The 22,328-nt window shown below is 41.4% G+C and overlaps 1 pseudogene; it reads left to right on the top strand.

Moving 5' to 3' along the window:
• Positions 1 to 11,619, top strand: part of LOC122690351 — a 67,303-nt pseudogene extending 55,684 nt beyond the window's left edge.
• Positions 11,620 to 22,328: the final 10,709 nt, after the last annotated feature.

The raw sequence follows: 22,328 nt of genomic DNA, 5'->3' as shown, positions 1-22,328 counted from the left end.
AATCCGACTCATTCCTCACATGACCAGCTTCCTGTGTGTATCTGTCTCTGCATTCAAATTCCACTTTTAAGGAGACCAGTCATATTGGGCTAAGGACTCTCATCTTATTTTAACTACTTATTCCTGCTTTCCAGATGAGGTTACATTTTGCAATACCAAGAATATCTTCTGCGGGCACACAATTCAACCCAGAATGGTTTGATTTGAGTTGACAGTCCTGGGGAGGGTGGTTCCAGCCTGACCCTGCACAGGAACTCTGAAGTTTGTTACAGCTCAAAGTTATCCCAAGCAGGCGACATATAAAGACAGCAAAAAGGCATCGGAGGGGATCGGTTGGCAGTTTAGCCTCTAAGTCGTGTCCGACTCTTGTGACCCCATGGACTATAGCCTGCAGGCTCCTCTGCCCATCGGATTCTCCAGGCAAGAATACTGGAGTGGGTTGCCATTTCCTTCTCCAGGGGCTCTTCCCAACCCAAGAATTGAACCTGGGTCTCCTGCATTGCAGGCAGATTCTTTACCGACTGAGGGGATCAGGGAACACTAATGTTACCTGCTTCAAGAGGCTGAATAAGTTTGGAAATGCTCCAATAATGACTTTAAGCCTGATTGCAACAGTGACTAAGGATGCTTAGAGGCTGTGAGCAGGGGAGGGCAGGGAGGAGAGAGCTGGAACGCTAGGGCTTAGGTGGGTTTAATTTCCTGGCTCTGTGCTCCTTGCCCTACTCCAGCTTCACGATTTCTCCATGTGTCAGTTGCCCTTCCTCAGAGCTGCCCTTTCAAGTTGACAGATTCTCTGGCCTTACTTCTAGACCAGACGGTAGAGTCTCTCATAAAGGCCTAGTACGGGGAAAGGACTCCTTTCCCTTCCATTGTGAGCTTCAAGAACAGAGGCTCCAAATAGGTACACAGCCCTCTGGGGCTTGTTGTTGTTGTCGTTTTCCTGTTATTTTATTTATTTTTTAATTTTAAATTAATTTTTATTGGAGTCTAGTTGCTTTTGGAGTGGGGAGTTTCCTTGGTGGCTCAGACACTAAAGAATCTGACTGCAGTGCAGGAGACCCGGGTTCAATCTGTGGGTCAGAAAGATTCCCCTGGAGAAGGAAGTGTCTACCCATTCAAGTATTGCTGCCTGGGAAAGCCCATGAACAGAGGAGCCTGGTGGCCTACAGTCCATGGAGTTGCAAAGAGTTGGACACGACTTAATGACTAACACACACACAGTTGCTTTACAGTGTTGTGTTAGTTTCTGCCATACAGCAAAGTGAATCAGTTATACATATACACATATCCCCTCATTTTTAGATTTCCTTCCCATTTTTTGGCTTCCCTGATAGCTCAGTTGGTAAAAAACCTGCCTGCAATGCAGGAGACCCTGGTTCAATTCCTGGGTCGGGAAGATCCCCTGGAGAAGGGATAGGCTACCCACTCTAGTATTCTGGTGTGGAGAATTCCATGGACTTCGGTCCATGGGGTCGCAAAGAGTTGGACACGACTAAGCAATTTTCACTTTCCCATTTAGGTCACCATGGAGCACTGAATAGAGTTCCTTTTGCCATAGAGTAGGTTCTCATTAATTATCTATTTTACACATAGTAATGTATTTAATCTCCGGGAGTTGGTGATGGACAAGGAGGCCTGGCATGCTGCGATTCACGGGGTTGCAAAGACTCAGACATGACTGAGCGACTGAAATGAACTGAACTGAACTGAATGTATTTGTTGCATAGGCATAGTAGAATTTAGTACCACCTGGCCTCTTATGCCAAATCTCTATACTTGCCTAGCTTTCCAACTTCCAGAGGCATTTTGGCTTTTTTGAGGGACTCCACCTCCTCTTCTGTCCTCATCCAGAACCATCTTTGATGTTACTTTAAACATGCTTCCTGTGGATTCCAATTCTATAGGCTCAGGGATGTTGTAGGCAGTGAGGAGTAGAAGAGGGGAAAGCCACATGCTGTGGTCTTCTGAGCCCCACTCCTTCATGCCCTCCTTCTCCTCCTTCTCTCCCCACATCTCCAGTAGTCCTCTCTTCTGCATATTCAGAACATTTTCAATAAGGGAACTCTCTGATTCTGATTAGATCCCAGGTACTAGACTTGAAGCCACATGTTCAACTTTTCCACTAAAGAACTCTGTGGACTGTTTCCCCACCTGTCTTTTTGCTAGGTCTGCAGGGAATGCAGTCATTTACTTATTGGTCGACATCTAGGTGCTTTAGTTGGGTGTGTCTATATCCTTCTGCAGCAGACACAGTTCTTCCTACCTGAAGATGGGACTGCATAGCCAGGTTGTATAGCACCAGTTTAGGTAGTTGAAATTAGAAACCATCACCCTGGTATGATTTTAGGGTCACCAGATTCCAGCTTCCCAGTCACAAAGTTATAGATGCCTGAAATTCTACCTTTAGAGATCCATTCTTTGTCTCAGGCTTACTTTCCTTTTGATTTGCACAGACCCCAGAGATGCCCGGTAATTCTTCTTAGGCATCAACGGTCTAGTAAGGTTCTCTGCTGGCAACAGGCAAATTTGGGGAAGATAACAAAAGGCACTTCATCAAATATTAAGAGTAAGGAAAAGGGATACAATAAAAACATTGAAAACAGCATCCTAGTGGAAGGTGGCAGTGGAGATCCTGAACTTTGACCTTCTTTACACTTTGGGCAGTGAATAGATGTAAATATGGTTGGTGCGTTTGGAGGATGAGTTCGGTGTTGTGAAGCAGTCTTTTCCTCTCCTTTCAGTGTTCCAGTGCATTGAGGCCATGCACACCTGCCTCACTCAGGACCAGCTGGTGGTGTAGTGGCAAAGCTCTGCTCTGGAGGTCGATACATGGATGGTGGAGTGGGTCACAGATGGACTCAAAGCCCTTGGCCATTTCCTGGGAGTCTGTGTCTCATACCAGGAACTGGACAATCCAGCAAGGTAGTCAGTGCGGACCCCACAGGTTCTTGCTGTGTAGGATTCACGATTGTTTTCACCAGTTTTAAAGTCCTTAATTTTGTCTTCAAACCTGTAAATTGTAAGTAATAGAATTTGACAGGCTAGGGCAAGCTTAGTGACGTGTGCTTCTTGGCATTTCCCAGAAATGCAGGAATAAGAAGCCGTGAGTATCGGACTAGGCAGCTGATGTCCTTCCAGGCGGAAAGCACCATCTTTGGTGGTGGACACCCACCATCAGAGAGCTCTTCCCAGATACCAGGATCATGTGAATACAATGTGGAAATCATGCGATTGTGTGGAAACACCAGAGTTTGTATCCCATCTGTCCAATTCAGGATGCCTCCTTCAGTTCTGGCTACATGTTTAGGTTCTAGGGCCCTTCCCCAAGTGACTGATACAGAGAATAGCCTTCTTTTCAAGAAAGTCCCTGCTCCATATAAGACACATAAGTGAGGCTTTACTCTCCCAGTCCTATCACTCCAACCATTTTTTAATACTTAGTAGCATCTATATGAAGAATTATACTTATGTAGGGATGCAGACAGACAGAAGAGCTAGAATGTATGGTAGCTGAGTTCTCTAAGGTGATATGCTATTGAAAGAAGAATTAAGTTTATTCTGTAGTGCTCCCCAAATGATGTAACAAAATCAGTGATGAAGGAGAGCCTGGATCTCTTACTTCTCCTTTCCTGGGTGGCTCAGCCATTTTGTCAGAGTGGTGCAGGTTTGGTTCCTTTTAAAATTTAATTAATTTTAAAATTAATTAACTTTAAAATGTTAGAACCAACATAAATATTAGAGACCATCCAAGTTAACTTCCTTTTTTTTCAGATGTGGAGATGATTGAGAAATAAAGTATCTTCTCTAAGTCACAGGTCATAAGTCTTAGTCTAGCATTCCTTCTTCTATGCCATGCTCTGCACCTAACGCTTCTTCCTCCCTCCCTCACTCCTTCTCTCTCTTTCCCTCCCTCTGCCCCCCTCCCTCTCTACCTCCCCCTTTTCTGCAGATGAACTGAAACCTATCTGGTACTATAATATCTCTGTGTATCCAATGTTGCAAAACCGAGTGGGCGAGCCATATTCCATCCAGGCTTATGTCAAAGAAGGTGGTATGTATGGACAAGGTGCCATTGGGCAAAGGAAACTCTGGGGCCTGTCCAACATTTACTCAAGGCTGTGAAGGCTTGTGGCTTGTTCACAGTTGTTTTAGTGCTCATCCGTGCTGCACATTTAGCTTGTAGTAAGCTATGTATACTTATTACAGTTTGTAGAAGTTGACACAGTTGTGGTCAGAGTATGGAGTCAATGAAATTTAAAGCTGCGGTGGACATTAGAGATCATCAAGTCCAAGTCCCTCATCTCACAAAAGCAAGGCTCAGAGAGGTGAACCAACTTGCCAAAAGTCACAAAGAAACAGTGCTAACAGCTCTATAATCAGAAAAGACCAAGCTAGGGACCCTAAGAGTTAACTGTAACTTGGAGATGCTAAAAAACTGTATTTGATTGTATAGCAATAAGCAAAGGTTTTATTGGTGAACCACTCAGACTGTAACTTCTGCCTTTTTGGAAGTTAACATCTTCCAGATTCAACCTTAGGAAATATATCCTGTCACTCAATGATAGCTCATGGAAGCATAATCTTCAACTGTTTGATAATAGCTATTACATGTCTGGATGAAAAAGCTGGGTGCCAAATTAGTGAGAGGTCTATGAGGAAGTACTCTTTCTCTGGTCTTTGTCTCTGCTTCTCTTCCTGTTTGAGAGGCATGATTCCAGACAACAGCTTTTCAAGACAAGTTGATTCATCGTTTCCCTACTCTGCCCCACCTCCCACCCCCAGCACTGATTACAGTTTGAGGACTGGGCAGAGACTTCGTAGGGGAAAGACCTGCTGGGGTGTGATTCGGTGTTCATTTGTCTCCCTGTCCTATAAAGTTCCATCAGCAGGTCCCGTGATGAAGGCAGAGAACACTGGTGTGAGGACAGTCACAATTACATGGAAGGAGATTCCCAAGCATCAGAGAAATGGTTTCATCAATTACACCATATTTTACCAAGTTGAAGATGGAAAGGAATTCTGTAAGTGAGCTTATATTAGAGCTTATATTAGAGCTTATAGTCTAGCTGAAAGAACCCTGAGCCCCAGATAGATGCTGTGGATAGACCTGCTATCGGGGTAGCTCCTATGGTGGGTGCCCTGCCATTTTGCAGGAATCACTTAACTTCCTTGAGATTCTCTGAAAACAGTGTCAAGGGTGTCCATCTCTTGAGTTTTTAAGAGTCAAATGAGATTGAAATGACTGTACCTGAGAGTCCTGTAGGGACCAGAGAAATTGATATAATTTGTGCCCATCAGGCTGTGAACAGTGGGCCTCCATGGAGCTCTTGATCTTTACGCCAGAGTGGGACATGCCTAGATTAAAGGCTAGAGGGGACAGACCCTGTTTGGTGGCACTTGCTTCAGTGCAGGACCCTTTACAATGGCTTCTACCGTCCACTGCCTTTTTCTTGCATCTACAATATTGCCTGACATCCTCAATTGTGGGCTAGGCCTGGGTTTCTGTTTAGGCTAATTTTTTTTTTTTTTTTTTGGTTATGGTAAAATACATGTAGTGTACATATAATGTAAATTGTACCACTTCAAACATGTGAAAGTATACAATTTAGTGGCATTGAGTATTAAACATCCGTAATGTTGTAACCATAATACTACTTAATTCCACTCCAAACAGGAACCGTGTACCCATGAATCAGTCACTTCCTTACCCTTGACCCAGAGTCCGCGGCAACCACAAAACTCCTTTCTGTTTCTATGGGTTTCCCTACTCTGGATATTTCATATAAACAGAATCCTACAATATGTTACTTTTTTTTTTTTTTTTTTAGCCTGGCTTCTTTCACTTAGCATAATGTGTTCAAAATTCATCCATGTTGTAGCATGTATTAGCACCTCATTCCTTTTTATGGCTAAATAATATTTTATTATATCAAGAAACATCTTTTAATCCATTCATCAGTTGATAAAACATTTTAGCCACTGTGATTAATGCTGCTATGAACACTGGTGTATAAATATCTGTTTGAATCTCTGCTTTTAATTCTTTGGGGGGTATATACTAGGATTAGAATTGCTGGGTCATTTGGGAATTCTAAGTTAACTTACTGAGGGGCCGCCAAACTGTTTTCCATAGCAGTTATACCAATTTGCATTTCCACTAGCAATAAATTAGAGTTCTAATTTCTCTACATCCTTATCAACACTTGTTATTTTTCATTTTTAAAAAGCGTGGCTGTCCTAGTGGGTATAAAATGCTATCTCAATGTGGTTTTTTTTAAAATGTATTTATTTTTAATTGAAGGATAATTGCTTTACAACACTGTGTTGATTACTGTCATGTATCAACATGAATCAGCCATATCAATGTGCTTTTGATTTGCACTTCCATAATAACTAATGATGTAGAGCATCTTTTATATGTGTTTGTTGGCCATTTGTATATCTTCTTTAGAGAAAGTCTTCTCAGTCTCTTTGCTCGTTTTTAAATCGGGCTGTTTGTCATTCAGTTGTTGAGTTGTTAGGGTTTTATTTTTTAAAGCATTCTGGATACAAATTCCTTATCAAATGCATGATTTGCAAGTATTTTTTCCCATTCTGTGAGTTTTTCACTCTCTTGATAGTGTCTTTTGATGCACAAAAACTTTTAATTTTGATGAAGCCCAGTTTAATCTTTCTGCTGCTTCTGTGCTGGTGTCATATTTAAGAAGTCATTGTCATATTCAAGGCCATATAGATCTACCTTATGTGGTTTTCTAAGCGTTTTATAGTTTTAACCCTTATATTTAGGTCTTTGATCCATCTTAATAAGCTAATTTTAACGGATAGAGAGATAGGAGTATTAGATGGCCAAGCTTGGAAGCACAGGTTCCAGTGCTCTTATTTGAACTCCAATAAAGCACAATTTTCACTTGGGTTTGGCTGTGGTGTTTGACTTCTGTATTTTTCCTTTAGCCAAGACAGTCAGCTCCAGCATCTTGTGGTATGACCTGGAGTCCCTGACACGAAAGACCTCTTACACTGTTCGGGTCATGGCCAGCATCAGTGCTGGGGGAGCTAATGGCCCCGGGATAAACTTCAAGACATCATCAATTAGTGAGTACTCTTTTAGTCCCTGGGAATGTCTCCTTGACACTTCCTTTAGGCCAGTCACAGATGGTGTTTGCCAGGGGCAGGGGGAAGCCAAAAGAAAGGGCAAAGTAAGAAGAACCATTTGTTGTCTGACTCACTGGCCTTCCAGGAAAGCATATGAGTGATGGGAGGGAGAGCAGGAAGATTGAGAGCTGAATTTGGAAAGATGGTTCGTTTTGCTTCTTCCTCACGGGTAGCCCCAAATCTTCATAGAGAGGAGGGATCAAGTTAATGCCAACTTCACTGACACTTCAAACCAGCCCCACCTCAAGATTGTCCCCAGTTCACAGTTGTCAATCCCTGTGTGTCAAACAAGGAAAAACCTTGCACCACTGACCCACTTAATGTCATCATTTGTGGAGTCTTTTGAGTAAAAAAGTGCATAATATGTTCTAGTAATCAGATTTTATATTAAAATTTCAGTGAGGCCAAGTTTATTCTTCATTATTTTGTTAAATCCTGAAATCATCTTAACCTTCATCTTTTTTTTTTTCGCCCGTCTTAACCTTTTTAAAATGGAGAAGTCATAGGGATTGAAATGGACATAGTTGTATTGCATATTTTCCCCTTGGGTTTAGACTCCTCAGAATCATCTCAGAGAATTTAGTCTGTGTATTATTAACATTTTTATATCTGAGCTTTCTCATCTATATAAAACTTTATTAAATATTTAGAAAATACATTAAATTTGACAACCTTAATTTTATGTTCCTTTATGGTTGGTATGTGCTTTCAAAATATTTACTTTAAAATGATGTCAGATCTAAGTTAATAGAAAACAGTGGGTATACAGAGTTGTAGTAATTAAGAAGATCCTGATCTTGAACCTTACATTCTCATTCTCTGTTTTCATCGCCGCTTTTGAATAATACTTAATGATGTGCAAACATAAATCAAGTAAAAATAAAAATCTGTTCTCGGGTAGTGTGAAGCACCCTACGGCCCAACACTGTGAGCAATGATCGTCCTCCTCTGGGACTCACCCCACGTCCAGGGCCCTGTGGGGTCTGGGGTCTTGGGGTGTGGGAAGGACCCCAGAATAACTCAGTCTGACTCAGAGATGGGGTCAGATATTCTCAGTGCACTAATGTCAGGACATCTAGATGCCCCTTGTTTTATGTCATTTCAGTAGACAGAAAATCACTGAATTTAGGGCAGGAAAAGACCTAACTATCTTGTAACCTAACCGTATCCGTTTGTTTTGTTATGTAAAATAAAAAAATAAAAATAAAGAAAAATGGGAGCAAGAAAAATTTAATAAATAAAACAATAATGTAAAATATAATGTGATGCATCTGATGCTCGTGGGGACTATTCAAGAGGGGAAAGAAGATGGGCTGAGAAGGGAGATGAAGGAGAAAGAAGGAAGGAAGATGGGAGAAACAGGTTAATTTTTCCAAGCCTTTGAATGACAGAGATTTGATTGTAAGGATATACTAACACTGTTCTTAAAAATGAAACTTAAAAGTGAAGGGATATTGCAAAATTTCAATAAAAGCTAGAAACAGTCTAAGTATTCTTGGAAGTCCCTTGTTTATCATCATGTTTCCAAGAGAAGAAAAGCAGTTTATGGTTCTAGAAGATGTGGGTATAGTATGTGTTTCTACACAGAAAACACGTTCTTTTTTATTGACTGAAGCATTGTCTTTAGGGACTTCTTTTTTGATATTGCTCTTTAAAATCTTTAAAAATTATGTTATCTTTTTACAACACTAGACACAAATTGCATTATTTGGTGGAATTTCTTTAGGGGTCAACTTGAAGGCAAAAGTCTACCTTGGAGCCTAGAAGTTTTTTACCCTTGGTTCTTATAGATCTCCCTGCTTCTATCTTTGATCCTCTACCATCTGTTTTCCACACAACAGCCAGAGTTTAAAATCCTAGACTCCTTGCTTAAAAGCCACCAATGGCTTCTGTTGTATTTTAAATAAAACCTAAACTCCTTCCCAGATTTCAGGACACTTCCTCATCTGTCCCTTCCTGATCTCACCTCCCACCACTTCCCAATTATGTTCCCATTTATGCTCTTGCATCTGCTCTTTTTTCGGTCTGGAATGCTTTCCCCAGAATGAACATGGCTCGTTCCTTCTCATTATTCACATTAGCTCAAATTTCACTTCTCCCAAGAGTCTTCCTTTGCTACCCTATCTAAAGGTGCTAACTCCTATCCCACTTTACCCTAGTTATTCTCTAATAATAAAATAATTTAAAAAATACCCATTTTATCTGAAATAATCTTACATTATTTATTGTCTGAATTCTTGTACCAGAATGTAAACTCCATGAGAGTAGGGATTCTTGTGTTTCTTGCTGTTTATTTATTTTATTACTCAGAATAGTGTTTGGCAAATTATAAGTGCTCAGAAATGTTTATTAAATGAATGAAACTGGAGGGTGAACCTGGGGAACATAATTTCTGTCAGTATTATTCAGGGAGAGGAGAAATGGAATGAGTTTAAATTAAATTGAAAGAAAATTGGCAAGGAATATGTTGCTAAAACTACTGGAAGGAAATATTACTCTTTGATTTTTGTCAAGAAAGTAAGGAGCTCAGCCTACTACTGATTTTGTTCTCCTTTTCCCAAAGGTGTCTTTGAGATTTTTCTTGTAACTTCTCTGGTTGGAGGGGGCCTTCTTATTTTCATCCTCCTGACGGTGGCATATGGCATCCAAAAACCCAAGTGGGTTTAGAGACAACAATGCGGGCCCTCAAAATGAGGGGTGGAAAGGGAGTGGAAGGCACCATGGGTGGAAGAGGGTGCTCTGCTATTTAGGCATGTTCATTCATTTTTTTGTTTTTTTTTTTACCTAGCTACTGAGTTTATCATGTGCCTTACACTGTGGCACATTAGAATTCTAACTGGAGCAGAGGACCTCCACCCCCGACAGCCCATGCCCCAGGCCTAGGACTTTTTGAAGCCAGGGAGGTGTCAGCTGCTTTACAGGCTTTATCTACTATGTTCTAAAATTGATACTAGAGTTGGGGAGAAGATCCTCTCTCTCAGTGTCTAGTGGGGACCACTGGCAGCAGCAAAGGGTCTCCAGGTGGCCAGCTTCTCTTCTAGGCAGAGTAGGGAGCAGGGTACCCATGGAGTTGGAGCTCTGGTCAGCGCATGCCCAGGATAGATTGGTCCTTGCTAATTACACAGTGTTGGAGGACTGGCTGAAGGCCATTTGTTCTGCCTGCTCTGGCCACTGTAGGGGAGGAAGCCTGTCTTCAGGGTCTTGTCCTTTCTCTCCCCAGGGAGCCTCATTCTACCCTAAGGGTCACGGGCTCCCTCCCTGGTAGACCTCTCTCTCCAGAACTGCACAGTTGTGAGTCTTCTCTGCCAAGCTGCGCTTGTGTGTGCATGTATGCTAAGTCACTTCAGTCGTGTCTGACTCTTTGCAACCTTAGAGACCCTAACTAGGGACCATAGCCTGCCAGACTCCTCTGTCTGTGGAATTCTCCAGGCAAGAATACTGGAGTGGGTTGCCATGCCCACCTCCAGAGGATCTTCCCAGCCCAGGGATTGAACCCATATCTCTAATGTCTCCTGCATTGGCAGGTGGGTTCTTTACCACTGACGCCACCTAGGAGGACCAAGCTGTGCTTAGTTATGGTCAAACTAAGTCAACCTCAATTCCCGTGGATTGTAACTGAATCTTCAGCACAAATTCTTGTAAATTTTGCATATCTAAAAGCTCCCAGGTGGTGACGATGCTGCTGGTTGGGAACCACACTTTGAGAATCACTGCTCTAAAATATGAGTATCTTATAAGACTTAGAGTGTTACCTTTCCTGGGGAATAAATCTCAAACAAATGGCTCTGTGATAGTGTGATTCTTGGCACCAGGACCAGGGGGTGGAGATGCGGTGGCAGGAGAGTGGGAAAGAGTAGCTTTCTGGAGAAAGTTCTCCCTCCATTATGTCGCACAAATGACTTGCAGTTTCAACCCCCGCTGCCTCCCCGCAAAGTACTTTGCTTTCTCAGTTTCCATCAGGAGGCTGTGAGCTTGCCATTATTCAATAGGGGGCCGTACAATTCCCCATGTGTGTTTGCATGCTCAGTCGTGTCTGATTCTTTGTGACCCATGGACTGTAGCCCACCAGACTCCTCTGTCCATGGAAGTTTCCAGTCAAGAATATTGCAGTGGGCTGCCATTTCCTTCTCCAGGGGATCTTCCCAACTTGAACCTGGGTCTTGCGTCTCCTCCACTGGAAGGCGGGTTAGCATTCTTTTGGCTTGGCCATGCAGTACAAGGAAAATGCTTCTTGGACTTACTTCTTGTTTTAAAATCTTCTCTCGTATTAGCAAACTGAAGCACCTATGTTGGCCTGATGTTCCCAACCCTGCTGAAGGCAGTATAGCCATGTGGTTTGGGGATGATTTCAAGGTAAACACTCCTGTTTCTATTAAGGAGACTGTGAGCAGGCTGGTTATGGGAGGTGGACAGGATGATGCAGGTGGGGAGCAGTCCTGGGCTGAGATTTGCACAGGGTTCACATAAGGGGCACTCGAGGTTTAAACGTCCCAAGGAATGGCTGGCAGGACAAGTGGAATCAGACTTCCTGGAACAACTTTGACCTCAATCTTTGGACAAGAAGAAAGGGCTTCACCAGGCTCATAGAACCTGGTGTTTGCTGGGTATAGAACTGGTCCTATAAGGGATGCCACAGAAGAAAGACACTGGCCTTACCTTTAAGGACCCGACTGTCCAGTTAGAAAGCAGGAGAGCCCAGCTATAAGGTTGGAGGCCATTGAAACAGCAGCCAAGAGCAAATTAATCCAGAGACCACCTGGGGACTGCTTATGTGCATTTCTGTCTGAAGGCTAGGGCAGGCTGCATCAAATTGTTTTTCTCAGATTGGAGAAGTTGGCAATGGGTATTCTCATGAGTTATTCATAATAGAAAGTTTCCTTTCACATACATTTTGAAAGTGAAAACTGTTCTGAAATTTTTAACGTTTAATTTCCTGGTTAACTAGAAATAAGCCCAATCAAGTATAACCTTTAAATCCTTATTATTGAAGGACTATTTTCAGTATCCCTTGATGCAGGAATTTTTAGTATTAGCCCTCATTTCAACTCAGAAGACTTTTTTAACATGGGCATTAAAATTATTTTATTATTTATTTAATTAAATTCTTGTTATTTCTATTTTCTTCTCTCATCATTCATGTATTATCCTATTTAATTTCCTACTGATCAAAAGTTATTAACAGAGTAAATTAATTCATAGGAAGTATTGTTTGATGTCTAAAATGTTTTTTGAATTATCTGCAGTACCCACTTATTAATCACTCAATATATGCCAAGCATTGAACTCGGCACTGGGAATGCAAAGATATCAGACCCTGCCCCTGCCAAGAAGCCATCTTTGATTTTTCTGGTGATGTTGGGAAAGTCATTTGTCCTTATGACTGTGATTGTTCCATCTGTAAGAGTTTTAGTTTTGATGTTTCCATTTCCACTGGAATTTTGTGAGCCCATGATTATATGAAAAATAGCTTTGGGCTCCCTAGAAGAAGAAATTATTTGAATGCATGCCAGGCATCCCTGTTCTTCACTATTTCCCGGAGTTTCCTCAAGCTCATGTCCATCGAGTCTGTGATGCCATCCAACCATCTCATCCTCTGCTGCCCCTTCTCCTGCCTTCAGACTTTCCCAGCAACAGGGTCTTTTCTGCGATGAGTCAGCTCTTTGCATCAGGTGGCCAGAGTATTGGAGCTTCAGCTTCAGCATCAGTCCTTTCAGTGGATGTTCAGGGTTGATTTCCTTTAGGACTGACTGTTGATCACCTTCCTGTCCCAGGGAATCTCAAGAGTGTTCTCCAGCACCACAGTTGAAAGCATCAGTTCTTTGGTGCTCAGCCTTATCTATGATCCAACTCTCACATCTGTACATGACTATTGTAAAAACCATAGCTTTGACTATATGGACTTTGCTGGCAAAATGATGTCCCTGCTTCTTAATATGCTGTCTAGGTTTGTCATAGCTTTCCTTCCAAGGAACAAATGTCTTAATTTCGTGGCTGCAGTCACAGTCCACAGTGATTTTGTAGCCCAAGGAAGTAATATCTGCTACTGCATCCACTTTTTCCCCATGTACTTGCCATGAAGTGATGAAACCAGATGCCATGATCTTCGTTTTTTGAATGTTGAGTTTTCAGCTGGCTTTTCCATTTCCTTTTCACCCTCCTCAAGAGACTCTTCAGTTCCTCTTCACTTTCTGTCATTAGAGTAGTTTCATCTGCATATTGGTGAATATGTTGCAATTGGTGAATATGTTGTTCAATAAAGTTCTTGGTGAAAATGATGAAAAATGTGTCTTCTGTTTTTGCTTTAAAACCGCAGGAACATTTTGGGCAACCCAGTACTATAAATTAGCTTTCTCAAAGAATTGTGAAAGGAAGTTTCTGAACCTGGAGTGGAAACGACTGACATTCTTTGAAATATGGTGATGCTCATGGTTAATACCTTTTATTTATTTTTTCCCATTTATTTTTTTATTAGTTGGAGGCTAATTACTTTACAATATTGTAGTGGTTTTTGTCACACATTGAGACGAATCAGCCATGGATTTACATGTATTCCCCATCCCGATCCCCCCTCCCACCTCCCTCTCTACCCGATCCCTCTGGGTCTTCCCGGTGCACCAGGCCCGAGCACTTGTCTCATGCATCCAACCTGGGCTGGTGATCTGTTTCACCCTAGATAATATACATGTTTCGATGCTGTTCTCTTGAAACATCCCACCCTCGCCTTCTCCCACAGAGTCCAAAAGTCTGTTCTGTACATCTGTGTCTCTTTTTCTGTTTTGCATATAGGGTTATTGTTACCATCTTTCTAAATTCCATATATATGTGTTAGTATACTGTATTGTTCTTTATCTTTCTGGCTTACTTCACTCTGTATAGTGGGCTCCAGTTTCATCCATCTCATTAGAACTGATTCAAATGAATACCTTTTAAAAGACGTTACAGGTGCTTCCTTTTTTTGTTCTCTATGTTCTTTTTGTGGAGATAATGTTTCAGCATAGGTATTAGCAAGCAAGTTATTAATAAGCTGTTTGTGTCTTGAGACCCCATACTAAAACCAGTCTTAAATGATTAGGGGCTCATTATTAAATGACTTATCTTTGACATTAATCTTGAATCTTGGACTTTGTTTTAAAAGTCAGAGGACTGAATGAAATAGAAGTGAGTATGTCTGTTTATGTCATTTTGTGTATTTAGTCTCCTGTATTAGTGTTAGTCTATGACAAAAATAATACTTTGGAATATTTAACAGTTTAGTCAATCATTGATAGCACTATCCTGTAATATTAGCTATGAAACTCCAGTTCACCTCTCAGCCTAATTCATCAGATTTTAAGATATCTTATAGTTCTCATCAAGACTTTCAAAAAAGATATTAAATTTCCTTTGAGAGTGCTTTCTGGGGGAATTTAAAGTTGAGGCAACTGAAAATTATCCATTTTCTTACAATTCTTCATATTTATTTGAATATTATTAAATCTCTGAAAGGCACTGGGAACTTTGGATTTGAACTTTGAACTCATTCATGATTTATTTTAAATCATTGAAATATCAGTTTTCTACTTGTTTGGAATAAAAGGCTAATTTGACAATGCAAATTTCAGGTTTGCTCAGGAAAAAAAAAATAGATGTTTCTGATTAAACTGGAACTTTTATGTCAGTTCCTGAATATCCTTCATATTTTCCTCAACCCTGATTGCTACTTTTTATTAAGGCTGACTGAAATTTAAGAACCTTTCTAGATTTTCCTCTTTTCTGGTTTCCTAACATTCAGTAATCAGTGAAAGTATCATCTCTGGGAGTTGAAAGAATCCTGTTTGTAAATTCTGCCACATCCTAGTTTAGTTTAGGAACCAATACAGTGGAGAGCATTGGTTAGCAAAGTAAGTCAGAACCATGTAAGTGTAAGCATGTATTTCCACCATTGTTTAAGCAGGTAACTTTTTCCCCTACTCTGACTTGGTTATTGACTTTTCATCTGTTTCACTGCTACTAGAAGGATTATTGCTGTCTAAGGAAATACCTAGGGCTTCCCTGGTGACTCAGACGGTAAATATTGTGCCTGCAATGCAGGAGACTCAGGTTGGATCCTGGATTGGGATGATCCCCTGGAGAAGAAAATGGCTACCTACTCTAGTATTCTTGCCTGGAGAATTCCATGGGCAGAGGAACCTGGTGCACTCTAATACATGGGGTCACAAAGAGTCAGATATGTCCATGGGGTCACAAAGAGTCAGATATAGTAAGGAAATGCCTAGGGTTTCCCTGGTAGCTCAGATAGTAAAGAATCTGCCTTCAACATAAGAGACCCAGGTTCGATACCTAGATTGGGATGATCCTGTGGAGAAGGGAATAGCTACCCACTCCAGTCTTCTTGCCTGGAGAATCCCATAGACAGAGGAGCCTGGCAGTCTGAGTCCGTGGGGTCACAAAGAGTCAGACACAACTGAGTGGCTAAGTATCCATGGGAGGAAATTATGAAGTTTTCCATTGCTGGAGTGACATACAGTTGACCTTGAGCGATGCCAAAGTTAGGAGCACAGGCTCTCCACACAGTCAGAAATCCACTCACATAACTTCTGTCCATACACCCAGTTCCTCCCCATCTGAGGTTCTACAACCTTGGATTCAACCAATCACGATCAGTGTAGTACGACAATATTTACTATTGAAAACAAGACACACAGTTAAAATCCATGTTGTTCAAGGGTCAGCTGTACTCTATAACAGGACAATCATTAGACTTCACCACAGCCTTGATGAAAGATACCTCAAAACCCAAAATTCCCGTGACTGCTCTGATTCTGTGAAGCCATTTCTGATTATTGATAATTTATCAATTGTCCCAATCCTGAACAAAGGATGTAAGACTTCTAGTAATTAGAAAAGACTACCCTCCTTTGTTTAAACATACCAGTCTCATGAAGTCTTACATGCGGTAATCAGCCTCCCCAAATCTGAGCAGTTCTGGGTGCAGCAAGACTGTGGGCTACAGAAAAATCACGAAGATTATCCTGAGCTCTTAAGGAGAACCATTAAACCATTACCTTCATTGCCTGACTCATCAGCGCTAACTTTTAAAATGCAGCAGCTTTGAATAACTGTCTCCACTGTTTCCTCCTTCCTGTTTCCTAGGAAGGAGGCACGTCCTAGGAAATATACACCTTCTCATTAGTGGTGTCTGATTTGAATACAACAGGAGCTCTGGAATTCTCAAACAACACTGTGAATATTCCATACTGAACCAAAGGACTCAACATAAAGTGATGCCACTTGAGTAATTTTTAGTGTCTTATCTTTAAAGTAGTAGCTACTGTTAGGAGTACAATGACTGGAAGTGAAACCAACCAATTATTGCTGGCTTCAGCAGTGGCTGGAGACAAGAAAACAAAGGAAGAGACTCTGCTCTTGCCAGCTGATGTGAAACTATCCCTTCCTCTCCACATTCTATCTCTTATCACCCAACCAGAAGCAATAGCATGGCTGGTTTCCTCTCTAGCAATCTCCCATTACACACACACAAACACCTCCACCACCCCACACGCAGGCTGTTCTTTGGAGCTTCAGTTCCCACTCAAGGCTGTGTCCTGGAGGCTGTTTTACCTGATTTCTCCTGCACACCAAAATATCACTATATGACCCTGCTTTCATTCATTCATTCATACATTTCCTCAGTTAATGTGTGCTGATACCCATGCTGTGCCACAAACTGTGCAGAGCATGGGATTGAGTTTTTAAAGGATGGACAAAGAAGTACATTCTAGGGATAGTAACATACTTTTAGGTTGAATTATACAAAAATGCTATTTTCATAAGTCTGAAACAGTCACATATTGGCAATTTCAGCCTAGTAAACTAACTGTATCTTCTTTTTGGGTGAGGAAATGCTTATGTACCTTATCAAGATGAGATTAAGAGCTGTCAGCATGGTGACTAATATGTTAATATTAGTTAATAATACTGTGCTGTATATTTGAAAGTTGCTATGGCAGTAGACCTTAAAAACTCTCATCAGAAGAGAAAAGTTTTGTAACCATGTATGGGCTTCCCTTGTGGCTCAGCTGGTAAAGAATCCGCCTGCAATGTGGGAAACCGGGGTTCGATCCCTAGGTTGGGAAGATGCCCTGGAGAAGGGAACAGCTACCCACTCCAGTATTCTGGCCTGGAGAATTCCGTCCGTGGTGTGTCAAAGAGTCGGACACAACTGAGCAACTTTCACTTTCATGGCAGTAGACCTTAAAGGCTCTCATCACGAGAGAAAACTTTTGTAACTATGTATGGTGGTATGTGTGCATGCTAAGTCGCTTCAGTCGTGGCCGACTCTTTGCAACCCTGTGGACTGGGGCCTGCCAGGCTCCTCTATCCATGGGGATTCTCCAGGCAAGAATATTGGGTTGCCACACCCTCCTCCAGGGGATCTTCCCAACCTAGGGATCGAACCCACATCCCTTACATCTCCTGCATTGGCTGGCATGTTTTTTACCATTAGTGCCACCATACATGTTACCTTAAATAGACTTAATGTGGTGATCATGTCACACTGCATACAGATATTCAATCATTATGTTGTATAGTTGAAACTAATAAGTTAATTATATCTCAATTACTTTTAAAAAGAGTTATCAGGAAACTGCATTCAGTTTCAGAGTATAAACCCATTTGAGGTTCAGGCTGCTTTCACACAATGAATACTTTGAGACAGCTAGCAGCAAGATTGGCAAGAACACAAGTATGATGCGACATTACTACAAAGTCTAGAAAGTCCTAATTGCATTACATAAGTTACACCTGTCCTTCCTAAAATCCCTGCAGAGTTGGTATTATTACCCCTGCTTTACAGATATGGAAGTTGTGGCTCACAGTATCACTTCATCAGTCCAAAACTCTCATAGTTTGTAAGTGACTTCAGTTTCATTTTCAGTTCAGTCACTCAGTCGTATGCGACTCTTTGCGACCCCATGGCTGGATTCAAACTTACGCTTCTCTTATTCTAAAGCCTAGATTCTCTCCATCAAAATCAAGCAGAAGTTATTATTGGTTTACTCTCCCTCAGTCCTCCTGCCACAAAATGCCATTACACACAGGGATTTTCTTCTGAATCTCCTAGGTCTAATTTTCTACAGCCTCAAGCTCCCAGAAAGATAAACCTTTAACGTTCCTATATTTTCCCCAGCCCCTGATCGCTGTCCTCCACCATCTCCCACCCTAGCGCCACCATTTGAAAAAAGATATACTGCCAGAAGATTAGATTCCTTGTCACCATCAATAACCAATCTAACTACAGAGTAAGTCATGCAGCGAGTTCTGACCGATAACTTTATTGAAGAAAGCAGAAATAAACCCTCATATAATAGAAGAAGGGACCAAATCTGCAGGTGTTTGCGTTATCAGGTTCTGTGGCCTGATACTCACCTTCCTGTGTGGGGTGGTATCCCACAGAGGTTCTGCTGTTTAAAAAGATCCACATCAAAGGTGCCCTGTCTTCCACAGCACAAGTGAGAGCAAGGAGAGTGGTTTGTAATTTATCAACACAGTTATGCGAGTGTTTCCTCTCTGGTCCAAGGGCTTTTCCTTTGCTTTTAAGCCCAGCTCAAGCCAGGGTGGCACTTACCCACTTATGCTGGGAAATGGAGTGCATTATTGTAACTTTAAAAAAATCTGCTTCTGTGAGACCACTCAACTTTACAGAAAAAAGTGCTATCTGAAAGTGCCATAAACAACTACAAGGAATGACTAAATTTAAAATGTTCTATACAGGAAGTCCTTACAAATGCAGGTGGTAATGGGTGAAATGCTAAGAGTATGTTTAGTTTCAGAAATATATCATCATGCAATGATCTTTAAATGAAGAAAGAGATGGAGAGAAAATAATGGTAGCTAACTTGGAAAAAGAGATTTATAATTCCTAAGCATGTGTTGGGTTGGCCAAAAAGTTCATTTGGGTTTTTCATCCAGTGTTGCGGAAAAACAAACATTTCGACCAACCCAATATTAAGTATACTAAACTGGGGGGCTGGAAGCCAGCTAAATTACTAATTAAGTGACTTAATATAATAATTAAATATATATGGAGATCTTACTACATGTCAGTCATAGTACTACAAACTTGAAATTATCTCAGTCTTCAGAACAATTCTATGACATCAGTTATATTTTTCCTCTCATCTTATAGATGAAGATACAGAGGCCAGAAAAAGACACTTGTCCAAATCAAGTAGTAGAGCCAAGAACTGAACCAAGACAGCCTGACTCTCAGTATCCTATAAATCAAAGGTTAAATCTGATGGTTTCTGGGATCACTTTAGGCATTATAATTTTATCTTTTTGTAACTGACAAAATCATAAAGTCTATGGAACTGTCTATGGAAAAAATGATGCAAAAGGAAAGAAACCTAAGCTTTAAAACAAGATATGCGCTCCAGCTGAATATGGTTTTTTATTTAGTAATTTTTTAAACTTAGTATTTATTCGTTTATGGCTGTGCTGGCTCTTGGCTGCTGCATGGGCGTTCTCCAGTTGTGACGAGAAGGGGCTAGTCCTTCTTGCAGGGTGCAGTCTTCTCACTGCAGTGGCTTCTCTTACTGCAGAGAAAAGGCACTTGGGCTTCAGTAGTTGAAGCATGCAGGCTAAGGAGTTGCAGCTTATGGGCTTCGTTGCTCTGAGGTATGTGGAATCTTTCTGGACCATGGATCAAACCCATGTCCCTTACGTTGGCAGTGTTCCATCCACTGTGCCACCAGGGACGTCCCCATATATGTCTTAATTTAAATTTATTTCCCATCTTCCTTAGCCAATGTTCTACTAAGTAGGAAAGGTTAGCAGAAGTAAGGAGGAGAAAGTTTGTTTGTTTTTTCTTTAACATAGTAAACTATGAGGTACTAAAAAAATACCGCTATAATGTACTATCTAGGACAGGTACATTTTTGCATAAAAATAGCAGCTCTTTAATTTATTCAACAATTACTTAGTAAACTTATTATACATATAACACGTGACGAATGATGTTATACAATAAAATTCTGGCTCCATGGTTGATTGGATATATACTTTTCTCTCTGCTCTATCAGATAACTCCATGAAAATGACGGTAAAGGCAGAGGAAAGCTACAAAGTCACACAAACAAAACAAATGGGAGAAGAGACAACAAAACATGGCAATAAGAGAGGTCAAAAAGTTTTGGAGTATGAGAAGTGAGTCAAGCGGCAGCGGGATGAAGAAACATGAGAAAGTTGAAACCTAAAATCACCTAAAAGGGAGGCCACCAAGAAGCAAGATCTGTGCCATGAATCTCATAATTTCAGAAGATGAGATACTACGGGGGCACAATCTATCCTCATTACCCATAGATTCATATTTGCAAATTCACCAACTCTCTAAAATTCACTGTGTCCCCAGAATCAGTCCTTGAGCTGTGCCATGGTCATTCACAGACATAAGCAGTGGCAAGAAGCATACATTCCATGCTGAGGTTGAATAAGTAACACTGCTCTTGTACTGTACAAACTTTCTTTTCATGATCTGTTCAGTGCCACAGTTTTCACATTTTTGCGTGCGTTTTGATGGTGATTTCGCCATTTAAAATGGCCCTCAAGCGTAGTGCTGAAGAGCTGTCTAGTGGTCCTAAGGAGAAGCTCATGATGTGCTTGACAGGACATACGTGTGTTAGACAACCTTTGTTCAGGTGTGAGTTATACTGCTGTTGGCTGTGACTTCAAGGTTGATGCACCAACAATATACAGTGAACAGCTGCTGCTGCTGCTGCTGCTAAGTCACTTCAATCGTGTCCGACTCTGTGCGACCCCATTGACGGCAGCCCACCAGGCTCCGCCGTCCCTGGGATTCTCCAGGCAAGAACACGGGAGTGGGCTGCCATTTCCTTGTCCAATGCATGAAAGTGAAAAGTGAAAGGGAAGTCGCTCAGTCCTGTCCAACTCTTCGTGACCCCATGGACTGCAGCCTACCAGGCTCCTCTGCCCATGGGATTTTCCAGGCAAGAGTACCGGAGTGGGGTGCCATTGCCTTCTCCGATACATTGAACTAGGTGCCTTTAAATGGAAACACATATACAACAAGGTTATGTGCTGAGTATCTGACACGAATGTCGTGACCAGAGGTTCACAGGAACTCAACCCTGTGTTTCCACGAGGGAGAAGTGTTCAGTATTCACTAACTCCGAGTCCACAGTGCCTTTATAAAACATGATTACCACAAATAACACATGCAATAGAGAAGATAAATGTCAACTGAAGGAAGAAGGCAACTTGGACTTTTAGGGACCATTGAAGCTATGGCAGCAGGAGTTTACTGATAGGGGCTAAAGTCAATCTGAGCATATGACAGAAAGCATGGGACAGAGCACAACAGGAGACAGTGCTGGCTAGAATGGCAAATCAATACACTTGAAGAAAGTAACATTGAGGTTGGAGGAGGAGAGATGAAACCCATGCATTCCAGCCTTTCAACTCAACTCCACAAACATAAGTCAGTGTCAGATCTTATGCTTGAGCTTGTGGAAGCAAAGTTGAGGAAAGCAGAGGTCTCAACTAGGAAACATTCACAACTTAGGTAGGAAAACAGACTCATAAACAAAGGTGCTGTGTGCTGTGCTGTGCTAAGTCGCTTCAGTCGTGTTTGGCTCTGTGCGACCCTGTGGACTGCAGCCCACCAGGCTCCTCTGTCCATGTGATTCTCCAGGCAAGAATAAACAAGGCACTATAGAACAAAGTGGCAAGTGCTGTTAAATGTGTGTATAAAGTGCTACAGGAAACGGGAAAGAGGAGCCATTAATTGTGCCCTAAGGCAAATGGATCCCAGAAAGTAAGAGAAAGGAACAGTTTAGCAGTACATTGAAAGTAAATGGAAAAATTATAAAAATAACATGTTTCTGGTAGAGATGTGTAATAGCCTGACATGGCAACTGGCTAAAGCCTTACCGATTCTTATCAATTCTGTTTTTCATTTCTTCAAAAAACAGTTCACGCCTTCATCAATCTTTTCTATTGGTTTCTTCTCTAGGGGGGCTCTATTTCATTTCCTGATTGATCTTTACTATTTCCTTCCTTCCACTGACTTCAGGCTTTGTTCTTCTTTTTCTAATTCCTATAGATAGTACGCTAGGTTGCTTGAGACTTTTCATGTCTCCTGAGGTTGCCTGCATTGCTAGAAGCTTCTCTTCTGG

Source organism: Cervus elaphus, chromosome X (assembly GCF_910594005.1).
Source record: "Cervus elaphus chromosome X, mCerEla1.1, whole genome shotgun sequence".
In the NCBI taxonomy this organism is placed as follows: Eukaryota; Metazoa; Chordata; class Mammalia; order Artiodactyla; family Cervidae; genus Cervus; species Cervus elaphus.
This window is presented reverse-complemented; position numbering and strand designations above follow the sequence as displayed.